The following is a 16,128-nucleotide window of genomic DNA, read 5'->3' as shown; positions in this document are numbered from 1 at the left end:
GGCGACCCTGCTATCACCTGGTATTGCGATGTCTATGATTGTGACCTTATTTTTCTCAACCAGTGTGATGTCTGGTGTATTATGCGCCAGTATTTTGTCGGTTTGTATACGGAAATCCCACAAGATCTTGACCATCTGATTTTCTGTGACTTTTTCAGGCTGATGTTCCCACCAGTTTGTTGCTGTTTTAATATTATAATTTTTGCACAAATTCCAATGGATCATTTGTGCTACTGAATTGTGCCGCAATTTATAATCAGTCTGGGCGATTTTTTTACAGCAGCTGAGTATGTGATCAACAGTTTCGTCAGCTTCTTTGCAAAGTCTGCATTTGGCATCATCAGAGGATTTTTCGATTTTGGCCTTAATGGCATTTGTGCGGATAGCTTGTTCTTGCGCAGCCAGGATTAGTGACTCTGTTTCTTTCTTTAATGTACCTGTTTTTAACCATAACCAAGTTTGTTCCCTGTCCACTTTATCTTTTATTTTTTCCAGAAATTGACCATGCAGTGCTTTGTTCTGCCAACTCTCCATTCTTGATTTTATCACATCTTTTCTGTATTCTTGTTTCGTCTGTTGGGCCTTCAGTAGATTTTTGTTCTTTACTTCAATTAATAGATGTTCTTGACTTTCTTTTAAATAATCAGCCAGTGCATGTTTTTCTTCTTCAACTGTTTGCTTCACTTGTAATAATCCTCTGCCACCTGATTTTCGGGGCAGATATAGTCTATCAGTATCACCACGTGGATGTAATGTTATTATTATTATTATTATTATTATTATTATTATTATTATTATTATTATTATTATTATTATTATCATTATTATTATTATTATTATTGTAAATGCTCACCTATGTCTTCTTTCTCTGATTAATAATTCCCAAAGGGGAAATGTCATACTTCTTGTGTTTACGTTCCAGTTGGAACCCAGAATCCAATTATATACCCATTAAACAGTGGTGAAACACTCTCAGTTGGGAGCACGTCTTCTTTTCTTTCCAGAATTACATTTGCAGTATCCATTTACAACAATCCTGGAAGAACCGTGTGCCAAGCAGCCCTGAAAAAAAGAAAAAAAGGAAAGGAAAACTATAACAAGAATCACTGCCATTTCAACATTAGGAGACAGGCTCCCTCCTCCTTTCTCTAACCCTCCCTTGCGCCAGAAAAAAAATAAAATAAATCGAAAGGATTTAGTTATTTTTAAATAGCAATTATTGCACACTACCCACGCTATTTCAAAATCGGTAAGAATTAATTAGAATCTCTCCATGGGGTCTTTTGGACCTTATAAAGAAACAAGGAATTGAAGAGTAAAACTCCAACCTTTCAAAAACCTGCCCGCATTGCCCTTTTAAGGGATGATTTACCACTTTGGGATCAGGTGAAAGGTTTACAGTTGGTTACAGGCTCCAATTTTCAGAAGGGTTCAGCTAGTGTGGAGCAGGGATGGAGTGTCAGGTGCGACTTCATTTAATAATCAGGAAAGAAACCACTGAACTCCATTTGTTAGAAGTTAAATGTACTTTTACTAATTATAAAGGAACAGTAGCGAAGCTAAGCTGAGTCTGGTTAATTAGGCACGAAAGCAATGAATATCATGTATAGTTCAATCCCCTCCCCTTGGCCCCCCAGTCCATAGTCCAATTATAATTCACCCAACTGTCAGGTGGGAGATATCTTCAAAAAACATCATCAAGGTGGAATGCTGGACAGTTAACCTTGGCAGGAAACTCCCTTCCTCCACATGCGCAAAGAGATGGTCAGGTCAGCATCTAGAATCTTCCTCCAGCACATCATGATTCCCCTCCCAAATACCATGCCTCTCCCCCTCCCTGTTTCAATGGCAGCTGAAGCAGCAGCAAAGCAGCAATCGAACTCATAAGGAAATCCATGGAAGGAAAGAATTAGGAGGGGGGTTGAGGAGAAAGAAAGAAAAAGGGGGGGAGAAGGTAATCCTTCAGAGCAGCAGAAGAGAGCCATCTGCAAGGGACAGAGAAAATGGGGGGGGGGGTGGAAAGGGAAGAAGGCAAAAGGGGTTCAAGAAAGTGAAGCCATCTGCAATTCAGATCTTGGGCAAGAGATCTCTCGCTTCCTCTGCCATCTGCCAAGTGGAATGGAGGAACTGAGGAAAGGCCACACATATTCACTCCCACATAAGCCTGCAAGCATTTCCCATTGTACCTTAGCTTGCTCAAGCGCCACCTTTTTTTTGGATTGTTGCCCGGGATGCTGAGCCAGTGATGGTGAACCTTTTGTGCTGGGTCTGTTAAAAATTCCCCAGAAAATGCCTAATTTCAGTCTGCGGGTGTGACTGTCGGTAACACCAGCAGACTCCCCCAACAACTCCCCCAAGATCTTATTTAGACTATATATCTCCTGGATGACAGCCTGAATGAATAAACTGGGAGCCCAAAAGAAAAAGACACTTTTAAAACATTCTCCAATCCTTCCCAAGCACTTTTGAGCCAGGATGCTTACATGTTCATGGCCTTAGAATCCTGAAAACAAGCAGGAAACACCTTGGAACATTCACTATGCTTTCTATCAGACCAATAAAGAATGCAAAAATCATAATTCAGTCATTGCCCTCCCCTTGAGCCATTCCGACTTTTGGAGTAACCAAATTCCCTCACAGGAAGGGGAAAAATAAAATGCTGATGCCTTCCCTTGTTTTCATTATATACTCTTTGCATTTTGTTTTGTTTTGCAAAGCAAAAAAGAAAAGAAAATCCTCTTGTATAAGTTATAGTGCAAGGAGAAAGCTGCCTGGCTGGCCTTCAAGACATCATTCTTCCTGTAGATGCATTTCCATTGAAAGCTGTGATGAACCATAAGACCATAATTTACAGCCAGGTGCTTCTTCCTACAGTTGTACACTATGGCTATAGATCGTAATGTTGCCGGGAGAGAATCATGGCTCGCTGGAGGCCATCAGGGGGATGCAGCAAGAATTCAGTGCATCGCACAATATTTATATAAGTAGAAAAAAAAATAAAGCTGAGCAGGGTTTTTTCCCCAGGATTATGAAAGCGTGTACTAACTGATTAAAGAGATTAAGATGAGGTTCATAGCTTTTGAAATCAATTACTAGATGCAGAGAGTGGAGAGCGTCAGTGGAGAAATGGTCCACATCACCCTTGGAAATTCCAGAAACTTTGTGACTGCAGCTGCATTGCAGATGAGCTGGAAGAAAATCATTGATCTATTCAGGAGAACAACACTGTGGGAATATATAGATGCTGTACAAATGCTGGACTATTGCAACTATCATTTGTAGGGACACCTTCAGTTCTGGCATTAACTAGTTTTAGGATCAAACTTGCTGAAGGATTCTTCGTGTGGGTTGTTTCATAGGGTTGGATTTAGTCATTAATTCTCACCTTGACTAGAGGGTTCTTGGGTGATGTGGAGACTTTCATGACTGTGAGTCCCTAGCCACTCAATTTTTAAAAAAAGGATTCTGGAGCATCCTTTCATGTCCTCCTACATAGATCTTCTGGGATAAGAATAATGGGAAGGAATACAGGGAAATAAGAGTGCACTATGCATGTGGGACTTCAGAAACAATGTGGCTGGAGGAGAATGTCCCGCCTCTTAGTAGTTCCGAGTCATGCTCTGTGCACATATGCCAGAATAAATGAAAAGATGAGGATCAACAGCCCGCTGCATAATTAACACAATATGTCTCTGAATATTGGTGCTCACACTGGGAGGGCAAAGGCCTTTTATAAACATTTAATGAGCTACTATAGTTAGAGGGCATCATATTGCAGCTGAAAAGTGTTTTCTTGCACTTTAGCATAGTGTGTATACAGTACTGAATATAAGTCCAGTTAAGTTCTAACTCTGGCATATTGTTTTGCTGCCAAGAATCCTTGTAAACTCTGGGTTTATATATCCCAATGAAGGTTTGGAAGCTAATACTTGAGGTCTACATCACAGCCAATAGGCCATGTGGTTGGCTGGCAATGGCAGCAATGCAAAATAATCCATCGTGGCCACTATCCCCACCCTCCACACACACACACTCTCCAAAAGTTCAAGTTTACCTAAAGTTATCCCGTTTCTTATGTCATTGACATTTCATTTCTTTCACTCTTTTGGCCATTGTTACTTATAAAGCCCTTCATGGTATTGGACCTGGGTACTTGAGAGACCGCCTGCTGCCAATCACCTCCACTAGACCGATTAGATCCCACAGATTAGGCCTCCTCTGAATTCCATCCGCCGGCCAGTGTCGACTGGCGACTACTCAGAGGAGAGCCTTCTCTGTGGCTGCTCCGACCCTCTGGAACGAGCTCCCCGTGGAGATTCGAACCCTCACCACCCTCCAGGCCTTCCGCAAAGCCCTTAAAACCTGGCTGTTCCGACAGGCCTGGGACTAAAGAACTGTTGCCCCCGTCTCGAATGGTATGACTGTCGTGTGTTTTAAATTATGCATTGTTATGTGTCGTTTTTAATTTTTTTGTCTGTATCCCCCTTCCCTGGTTTGAGTTGTGAGCCGCCCTGAGTCCCCTTCGGGGGGAAAAGGGTGGCATATAAATATAATAATAAACAAACAAACATTGCTTTTGGTTCAAAGTCTGCATGTTCCACAAATCCATGCCAGAAGGCAGACTTTTGCCTTGCGGTCCCGCTTGTCTCGATACAGCTAAATCATTTCTAAGGTGCTTGTGTTACTGGCTTGCTTCCCATTTCCTCAGAAATTCTTCTATGCAGTCTGTGCTTCTCTCCCGAAGGCCCCATGTCAGTTTTAGGACAGCCACACCCACAGGGTTCCAACAGGTTGATTTGTGGAAGCTGTACCTGTCAGCTGGAGTCATGGGCTTTTTTGACCTCTCAACGTCATAATGTTGGAAAAATTCTAACCCCTTAATTGACATGATTTTTTTTTAAATCCTGAGAATTATAATTTGATGAGGGTTCTACAATCCTGTTACTAATCTAGTTATATTATTCAGAATTGCATTTCTTAGGATTCACATTCCCTCTCACACACTCTCGCTTTCTCTCTCTGTCTCTCCCTCTGTCTCTTTCTGTGTCTCTCTCTGTGTCCATCTCTCTCTGTCTCTCTGTCCCCCCTCTCTCCTTCCTTCCTTCCTTCCTTCCTTCCTTCCTTCCTTCCTTCCTTCCTTCCTTCCTTCCTTTCATCTGTCTGTCTTCAACCAGGAATTAAGGAGAAACCTCCTAACAGTGAGGACAACTAATCAATGAAACAGCTTGCCTTCAGAAGTTGTGGGTACTTCATCACTGAAGGTTTTAAGAAGAGACTGGACAATCACTTGTCTGAAATCATATAAAGTCTCCTGCTTGAGCCCTTACTACACCTGTCTGTCAACATCTTCCAAGTAACCTGATGGGATTAATTCAGGGAGCCCCATATGACCCACTACGTTCTCCAACCTGTCTCAGCACTGGGGAGGAGTCTTCTGCTTAGCTGCTTCTCTTCTGCTTTTTGTTTAGATATGTTCAACCATGACTTTTTAAAATCTTATTTTACTCCTCAGATATTACCAGAAATATGCCCCCTAAATAAATATATGATAAGAAAGTGGGAGAAGGTGTGGCGCAGTGGTTAAATGCAGCACTGCAGGCTACTTCAGCTGACTGCAGTTCTGCAGTTCTGCAGTTCGGCTGTTCAAATCTCACCGGCTCAGGGTTGACTCAGCCTTCCATCCTTCCGAGGTGGGTAAAATGAGGAGCCGGATTATTGGGGGCAATATGCTGACTCTGTAAACCGCTTAGAGAGGGCTGAAAGCCCTAGGAAGCGGTATATAAGTCTAACTGCTATTCCACATTTGAACAAAAACTTGTAATGTCATCTCCTCTCTCACACTCTCCAAAAAAGAAAGAAAAAAGAAAATGTCCAATAGTTTTCTTGTCCCAAGTAAGCCTTTCCGATAGCTGAGCACTCTGTGTAGAATGGGCTAATGGCGTCAGTCTCACCACTGTGGTTTACTGGATTATCTAAATCTCTAAGCAGACTTCAAGGAATTTGTGGATGAAATTCAATGCAGAGCGGTGCAATAAACTCCAGGAATGGGATGTCACATGTTTTTATGAATTGCTTACACTTTCATAAACACTCTCCCCAGTTGCATCAGAGTTGCATCAGGGCAATTCACACTGGGCTGGGAGTCACACCTCACACTTTATCTGCATCAGAGAATCATTTAAGGTAAATAAACAACCTTCTCTGACTGCAAATTTAGAGTACTCAAAGGTGGAGAAATGCATGGGGAAATCAAATAATTTTAACATAAATAAAGAGATCTAGAACTCTATGCCCATTCCAGAGGAACTATTTCTTTATAGCAGTCCTTGGTTTGATCTACATGTAATAGAACTACAGCTCCCCCAAAACGTACTCCTCAAAGCCCCTCAAAAATATTTATAGAATATTCTAAATAGTTTGGGTTTTTCTTCTTCCAGAATTCTTGAAAGGCTTCTTTCGATGCTTATTTTATGTGGATTGCAATATTTTCTATCTCTTTGGAATTTTCATTAATTGAAGGATTAGCAACTTTGATGTGGGTTAGCAGTGTTCCTTCATCCCGTCTCTTCGATCCTCAGCTGATTATCATAACAACTTAATGCACCTTCTTTGAAATGGAGAGATTAATTAATTCAGATCTCAAATACGCTTTGGAGGGATAGGATTCTCCTTCTACAGGTACAGTTCAGAGGTGGGTGGCTCCCAGTTTGGCCTGGATCGGCTGAACCAGTAGTTGTGGCAGCAGGAGGCTCCGCCCACCCATCTGGATGCTTCTGCGGCAAAGCGTCACACACACAATCACGTATGCGAGCACAAGCGAACTGATAGCACCAGGATTTGAAATCCACCTCTGGTACAGTTGTACATAGCAATAACAATAGCAGTTAGACTTATATACCGCTTCATAGGGCTTTCAGCCCTCTCTAAGCGGTTTACAGAGTCAGCATATCGCCCCCACAGTCTGGGTCCTCATTTCACCCACCTCGGAAGGATGGAAGGCTGAGTCAACCTTGAGCCGGTGAGATTTGAACCGCCGAACTGCAGATAGCAGTCAGCTTAAGTGGCCTGCAGTACTGCACTCTAACCACTGCGCCACCTCAGCTCTGAGGAGGAGCCACAGGAGATGCATCTTCAACTGAACTGAACTACAGCTTTAAAGAGGCTAGGAATTGTAGCCCAGTTCTCCTTTAGCTTCTGGTTTCACTCCATCATATATAGTAGAGTAGATATTTCTCCCACGGCCTTCCTTTCTTCTACAGATTTGGAAATTATTAGTTACTTCCTGCCTTGAGGGAATCCGCCTCACCCTCTTTCAGTATGTAGAAAACTCACACAAAGCTGCTTTGCTATACTCAAACTTAGGACAAAGCACAGTGATTGATTGTAATTAAGACCAAATGACAACCACAATAAAGAAAAATAACAAACTTAGTTGTAGGAAAGACATTCTTAAACCAGAAGCTGGGTCAATTTTCAGATTTTCAGATTGATCTTAATAATGAACAGATAGTATGGCTTCTTTGCTTGTTTGTTTTTCATTGCTCACATTATGTGATATTTGAAACATCCCTCCCCCCCCCAAAACTGGTGCTATCAATTGGGACCTGAAATATAAAACATTCAGAACTTCAAACCATCATTCTAATGGTAGATGAAAGTTTAAGAACTGTAATCTCCATATGCAGGGAAGAATTTGAAGGGGGGGGGTCATCTTAAAATATTTTTATGTATCCAAAGAGAATGTTTGGCAATTGGAAAACTGAGATTTGAAGATGCATTGGTGTTTATAGATGATCGTGTTACAATTCCACATTTGTAGCACAAACTATCTCATGGCAGTAGCTTGTTGTGGGGAAAAATGAAAAAAATAATAATTGCTATACTATATACTCCATGTCCCTCCTGAAAGAAAGATGAGATATACATCTAAGGAACGATAAATAAATCCAGGAAAGAAAATTGCTATGGATGGAAAACAGAGCCAAAATGTCTGTAAATGAACAGCAATTTATGCTTGATTCAACTGGTTTGGCATTTCTTGATTGTATAGATTTGCAAACGTTAGTTAAGATATCTAATAAGAAAGATCACAGGTTGAATAAATGTTAATTACTCACTGGATACCAGAAAATATCACCTATCAAATATTAAATACAACTGACTCTCTAGCAATAATACACAACTCTATTTGGGGCTTGCAATGAACACTTCTGGACTGTTGATCAGTTTTACCCCCCAGGATGGCAACTCCTGTCTGAAATTTTGGCTGGATAGCAATAGCAATAGCAGTTAGACTTATATAGCACTTCATAGGGCTTTCAGCCCTCTCTAAGCGGTTTACAGAGTCAGCATATTGCCCCCACAGTCTGGGTCCTCATTTCACCCACCTCGGTAGGATGGAAGGCTGAGTCAACCTTGAGCCGATGAGATTAGAACCACCGAACTGCAGAACTGCAGTCAGCTGAAGTAGCCTGCAGTGCTGCATTTAACCACTGCGCCACCTCGGATTATATTCAACATAAAATACTTGTTGAAATGGGATTTAAAGGTGGTTCTTGATGACTGATTACAAAGGAAAAATATGTTCATTTTTGTATGGAATTAGGGTCCTTAATATTAGCCTGTTTTTTTAAAAAAAAAAAACCTTTGCATAACTACTATTACTTTTTTTTTCAGATTCCTTATACTTTTTTCTTAAAAGGTTTACTTACAAATACTTGTGTGTATCTGGTATAAAACATTATAAGGTATAATAGAAGGGTGATAGTTCTTATTACTCAATACAGAAGTTGTTTCACCCCTTCCATGAGTATTTGCAACTATTTTTTTTAAAAAAATATTCTGAACAATATTTTTAAAATATTATTAAATACAAGATGTTGGATAACCATTTGTCTGAAGTGGTGTAGGGTTTCCTGCCTAAGCAGGGGGTTGGACTAGAAGACCTCCAAGGTCCCTTCCAACTCTGATGTTATATTATGTTATGGCATAGCATGTCATGTCGTTATATTAATTTGATACAAACATTTCTCAAACAGAATTTTGAGAAGATGATTTAAAAATGAATATATATTTCTCCTGTAGCACAAAATAAACTCCAAAAGTAATTGTATGTCTCTTCTCTTTGGAGAATCTGAAGGACTGTTTAGCAAAAGGCAAATTTTGATATTACATAAAGCCATTTATCACCTATGGACCGTTGTGATGCCAGGAGTTTCATTATTATTAATATTATTAGTGATGTTTCTTCCTTTGAACATAAGGCAAATGTTATATGTCACACATCCTATTCGGGTTAGCTTCATGTTTCGAAAGCATATAACTTTTTAATAGCTTCTTCAAACGAAAAAAAAATGAAAAAAAGAACACATAATAAAGGAAATAGTCAAATTATTTCTCCCTTTTAGGAGATTTATCTTTAAAAAGCTTTAAATGAAGGCTTGCTGGGTTACACCCCATGGTGAGGTGACATTTCTTTGAAGGGAGAATGTTTCTGTAAAAAATAGTTTGAACTTTGTAATCCAGTTTAGCTTTTCCATGCAAGCTGTGTTGAAATGAGAAAGACTTATTCTTATCTAGTTATCACTCTGTTTCCTTCGGGTCCATGTGGGAGAACGTTTGGGGTAGCTCTGCTATAAACAGGTGTATGCAAATATTTACAGAACTTTTATCTCTAAGCCTGTAGGTTCATGGTTTTCTGAGGAGGGGGGGGGGAAAGAATCAAATCTCCTTTGCAAAGATTGGTGGGCTAATTTTGCAGTATCTTACAGTAGGTGACTGCATTTGTTCAGAAACTTGTCATATGGAAGGATTGTCATATTTCATTTGTATATTAATTGCAGGAATGTTGCTTTGGGGGGAAAGGAGTAAAAGTGGTAAGATAAATCGATTTTATAGGTAGAAAATCTGCATGTCTCATGGTCACAAGAAAATATTGCCACAGTTGTTTTTAACAGACTTCTCTTTGTAAATGGAGGGGGAAAAATATGTCTTTGTAAAGGTGCCATCAAACGTATATGAAAGCAGAAATTTTAATAGGATGACTAAAGATTCTCAGAAAAGTGGACATACGTAGTTGCTGCCAGAGTCACAGTGGATGACTCTGCATAGTGCTTAACTGCAGGGGGAGGCGAGAGAACCACCTGCCTCCTTTAGTCTATCTTTATGATCATTTGAGCAGAGTTAAGCAAGGGTTAAAAGCCGAAAAATTCCTTATGCAAAGGAGGCACGTGGTTCTCTCGCCTCCTCCTGTAGAGGGTGTTTTTTTCAGAGGCTTTTTTTAACCAGTTAAGCAGAGTCATCCATTGGAGGCTCTGGCAGCAGCTAACCCAGCCTGACCTCAGCAGCTCTTGCCTTTTTCCTTTTACATTTTTACATTTTCATCATAGCAGACAAGAGGAGAGTTGAAATCCTCTGTGATTGTGAAACAGCTGGAAAAGGTATGTGGGTCCTGGGTCGGAGGGAGGGGGAGGAATTCAAAATTATTGTAATTTGTAAGTAATTGTAATTTGTACTATTATAAGTAGTGTGTGTGTGTGTGTGTGTGTGTGTGTGTGTGTGTGTGTTACCTGCCTCTGCTGGTGCGCGGGCTGGCACTTTATTTTTTATTTTTTAAAGCCATGCCACCGTGCCTTGCCATAGAGCGGGACATGTATTTTAAAGTGCCGGCACGCCTTCCGGCCATACAGCGGGACGTGTATGTGCTAATTGTCTGTGGTCTGAAATAAAATGGAGCAGAAGGAGCGGTTGCCAAATTTAAATCGAGATCAAAGCTGCATAACAATGCCTTCCACTTGGGACCAAGAGTGTCTGTTAAATCCATTTGTCCATTAAATTCATATTAATTCAACTAACATAATTACTGTCATTGCCTAATTATGTAATTTACATTCTTGTATCATTTGTTTAATTTATTCCATTTATGTTTTTAAGCAAATGGTGGCAATTCATGTAAATGACACAAAAAACTTTGACTATATAATTATGCACACACCCCAAATTGACACAAATGATGTGAATTGTGCCAATTTTCTTTGGAAATACCGGACTATTCTATCATAGGGTGGTGGCTGTTGAAGTGTGAATGTAAATGTAGCCCATTGCATCCAAAATGCATTAAATGTTGATCTGTTGATTTATGGCTTCACTCTACATTATTATTTAATGCTAGAAGAAACAGTATAAAGTAATTTGCGCTGAGTCCTTTGTACCTGGAAGGACTCCTGTAGCAAAATGTTGGATCCACTAGAGTCAGTTCGGAAATTCAGATCAGGAGACAAGTTTTGAAATTCAGTTTGACAACAGTAATGTAGCTACTTTATGTGGACTACTACTGTTTCCCACACTTAAATTATCAGGGGTTTAAAATCTAGCATTCCATTCAATAAATAACTCTAAAGGAGAAATACACTGCGTATGAGAAGCTTCACTGAACCTGCAAAGTTAGGTTGTTGAATGTTAAAACACTTCTGATTTAAATATTTTCTAACCGAGAGGATTATACACTGTTTTAATGGACAAGGGAGACAGAGAGGTTATCTTCCCTTTAAAGAATGACAGCTAAAGAAAAAAAACTTTAAGACTAGGATAAGATACCTCTCTCAATGTGTAAATGCCCATTTCTATCCTATATCAGCCAGAGTAAATGAACCAAGACCAAGGACTTGATTTTTCTTAGAAGTCAGGCAATGGATTATATTAATGCTATTAATAGATTAGCAAATTTGAAAACCACACAGAAAGAAATCTGGGTTTGCCACTAACTGCACACCCAAAAATAGTGGTAGCAAACTCAGTTGGTTGACAAGCTCGTGCCTGCTATGTAGCCCTTTCCCCTCCTTCTTAAAGCTTTTTTTTAATCCTAGAGTTTCAATTTACATGAAATATATGTGGATGACTTACATACAAAATATGGAAAGCTGATTAATCAGTTTTCAGTATTCAACTATACTGATTTAAATCTAAATACATCTATATTTTCATATCTCTAGTTCCCACTACTCTTACAAAGACATTATGACAATAGTCTCAATTCCCAATGAATTAATGTGATATGAAGATTTCTAAATACCTGCTTAGGTATTCCTACATCACCCTGCATTAGGCAACTCGTAACAAGGGCCAAAAATATATATGTAAAGCCTGAGAAACTGATAGAATGCCAACCTCAAAATTGTCTATAGTTCATTGCTCATTGATAGAAATGTAAGCAAACACTCATTGGCTGAAAGACTTTTCAAAGATTTTTTTCTCTTGCTCATTCTCTTTTTGAAATATTTTTTATTAAAGAGTTTTACAATACAAAAGATAATACAAAATGAACTCAGGAAAAGGGGAAAAAATGGAAAGAAAAATGCAAAGTTAAAAAACAAAGAAGATAAATGATAGGGGAAAATAAAGATGATTTAAAGAAATGACTCCTGATGTTCCTTGCAACAAGCACAGGCAAATTTGTAGGTCCCCAGTCTCTGTGAAATTACATACATGATTCACTTCTTCTCATGAATTTCTTATCCATGGGTAGAATAGAATAACAGAGTTGGAAGGGACCTTGGAGGTCCTCTAGTCCAACCCCCTGCTTAGGCAGGAAACCCTACACCAAATGGTTCAGACAAATGGCTATCCAACATCTTCTTAAAAACTTCCAGTGTTGGGGCTTTCACAACTTCTGGAGGCAACTTCTGTTCCACTGGTTAATTGTTCTCACTGTCAGGAAATTTCTCCTCAGTTCTAAGCTGCTTCGCTCCTTGATTAGTTTCCACCCATTGCTTCTTGTCCTGCCCTCAGGTGCCTTGGAGAATAGCTTGCTCCCTCTTCTTTATGGCAACCCCTGAGATATTGGAAGACTGCTATCATGTCTCCCCTAGTCCTTCTTTTCATTTAACTACACGTACCCAGTTCCTGCAGCCGTTCTTCATATGTTTTAGTCTCCAGTCCCCTAATCCTCTTTGTTGCTCTTCTCTGCACTCTTTCTAGAGTCTCCACATCTTTTCTACATCATGGCAACCAAAACTGAATGCAGTATTTCAAGTGTGGCCTTACCAAGGCATTATAAAGTGGTGTTAACACTTCACGTGATCTTGATTCTACTCCTCTGTTTATACAGTCTAGAACTGTGTTGGCTTTTTTTGGCAGCTGCGGTACACTGCTGACTCCTATTTAAATGGCTGTCCACTAGGATTCCAAGATCCCTCTCAAGATCCATTTACAAATCTTTGCCACTTCTGTCCAAATGTTGGCAAAAAGTCCATGAAGGATTTCCAGAAATTTATGAAACAATTTCTCATTTCAGCCATGATCAAAGAAGTCAAGTTTATATTCCTTTCTTTTGCTTCTGACAATATTAATCTTTAATTCATCAAGCTGCTCTGATCAAAATTTCTTTTTCCCTCCACAAAATTTACAAGCCCTCTTTTACAAATCCCAAAGCGACTTTTTCTCACTGAAGTGAGATATCCTTAGTCCAGACTCAGCTGTTGATGACTAATGCAACCTGTTGCTCTTCCAAGGATATTCCCTTGATCTCTCTGATCTTATCCCTCCTTGGCGGCTGTTGTCTTCCCTTTCCTTGGCCAACATAAACATACTTTAGCTAGCAGAGAGGAATTAAATAGATAATAGTTTTATCTGAAATGGAATACAAAGTGTCAAAAGCCTCATTTCCTTCTTTCTTCTTTATTGTTCTCGGCAACAACAAGAAAAAGAAATGACTTCCCATTCACATTCCCTACGTATGATGATTGTGGATAAGAATATGGGCGTAACTCAAGAGAATTTGTGCCTCTGGTATTCCACAGTTTGGTTAAAAGAAAAACTCAGGCAGTGTGTGGATGATGAGGATAAACCAAAAGCCACATAAACAAACCCCTAGACCACACATTATAAGACTCTTACATTCCCTGAGAGAATCCTTCATGGTATCAGGAGGACACAGCAACCCGCTAGAGAGAAAAATGACCATCTTGTTATCTAGATCAGTGATGCTCAAATATTTTGGTCTCAGGAGCCTTTATTTTTTTTAAAAAAAATTGATGGAGGACCCCCAAAGACTTTGGTTTATGTGGCTTATATCTCTATCAATATCTCCTGTATTGGAAATTAAAGCTGAGACATTTTAAATATTTTATTTTGAATTAAATAAATGTATTTATTTTCAATTAAATATATTTATTTTTTTAATTAAATTTATTTATTTATTTATTTAAATTTATTTATTTTTAATTACATTTATTTATTTATTTAAATTTATTTATTTTAATTACATTTATTTATTTATGTAAATAAATAAATAATGTATGTATGTATGTATGTATGTATGTATGTATGTATGTATTCGTTCGTTCGTTCGTTCGTTCGTTCGTTTATTTATTTATTTATTTATTGGCTACCCATCTTATCACAGGATAACTCTGGGCAGCTTACTATATTTTGCAGAACCCCTGAAAAGATCCAGACCCTAATTTGAGAACTGCTGATCTGGGGGGGGGGGAAGCTCTCCAAAGAGCTACACATTGACCGTTGTTCCTGGCTCATTGATTGTGTGGAAGTAGTTTACCAAGAAGAAAAGTGTGCCAGAATTTCTTTCTCCACACACAAGAAGCACACAAGAAGTGTTATAAGGCTGAGGCATGTTGGAACCACCTCCAAAGCCTCTCAAATGTTGTACTGGATTGAAAGAGATTCTGACAGTGGTTGTGCCTTCCTCATGGGATTGTTGTTGTGTTGAAAACAGGCGGTCAGAGCATCCTGTACGTGCCCTGAGTTATACAAAACAACTCAAAATCTAAGCTTATCTTCCAATCAAGTTTAAACTTAGTTGTTTTTTTCCTCAGTTCCTTACCCATATGAAAATCTGAACTGAGTTCAGCCAGTAAAGTGAATATAAAACTAACATTTACATAATATTTAGCCTACAACTTAGGATAGAACTAGGACATATTTGTGTTTCAACTTAATCTGCAGAGTGTAACGACCATCCTCGGTTTAGTAGGAGGAACCAGTTAGGGCAGGGGTGCCAAGCTCATGTTGTCATGGCAGCATTATGTGATATATCAGGACTTCCCCCCCCTTCGTTAAACCAGGCAATGGCATGGACAGAGCATGACACATCCAGCTCATGGGCCATGAGTTTGACAGCACTGAGTTTTGGGAAGAAACTATGAGATAAAAGTCAAATACGTAGAGCCAATAAGAATTTAGATCCGTCATTGTTGATTTTAATAGAATCTTCCCCAAAGGTCTTTTCCAAGGCCCAACACCGAAAGAAAGGCCATTTCTCTGATGTACCCACACCCCCAAATAGCCTTTTCTTGCTACACAAAGAACTGTGTCCAGTTTTCCATCTCCATTTGCATCTACTTGAAAAATCCCTTGTGTAACTTTGAAGTCGGCCTCTGAAAAATGCATCGAAATCTAAACATAGCTGACAAATATATTTGTTTTGATTTACTGAAAAGCAGCTTGGAATCTTTGAGGAACAACAGCAAGCACAACGAATGATATTCTAGGAAAAGAAAATCAACCTTGAGAAGCTGTATTTTTTTTTAAAAAAAAGCCACAGAACAGTGATGGATTATCTCTGTTAGCAAAACAAAGTTCTTCATTCAGTTGGGAAGATCCCCTGGGATCCCATTCATGTCACAAAGTGTCTGTCAATGACTATTCACTGTTCAAAATGCTTCAGTCATACAGTAAGTCAATAAGGATGGAGGAGAGTGAATGGAATCACCCAGCTTGAAATAGCTGGTTTTTGCCATGCTAAAATGCCACATATCTTGACATCATCAGGTACTTCATATAGCTCCATATGACAGAGGAACAAAGATGAAACACGAGGGCAGACTTTGGGACTCCAGACCGATTGTTAATATTATAGACCAGTGTCCAGTCTCCAACAACAACCAATTGAATTGGGCATTGGGAGGCGTCTTTGAATAACAGCCTATTCCAAGTCCTGACAATTTCCTTCATCTGGTGGAAATGATTTTTAGATTTACTGTGTGTTTTGTTTGCAAAGTTGTACCTATGGTTGGTATGCATTCCTTGCTTTTTTGGAGGCCCATTGCATTCTCTATGGCTTTATATTCATGTCTTGGGTAACATCTTATATCTATGATAAGAACAGAATCA

The sequence above is a fragment of the Thamnophis sirtalis genome, unplaced genomic scaffold (genome assembly GCF_051295495.1).
Source record: "Thamnophis sirtalis isolate CommonGarterSnake01/CBP01778 unplaced genomic scaffold, rThaSir2_p1.2 scaffold_16, whole genome shotgun sequence".
NCBI classification, from domain to species: Eukaryota; Metazoa; Chordata; class Lepidosauria; order Squamata; family Natricidae; genus Thamnophis; species Thamnophis sirtalis.
This window is presented reverse-complemented; position numbering follows the sequence as displayed.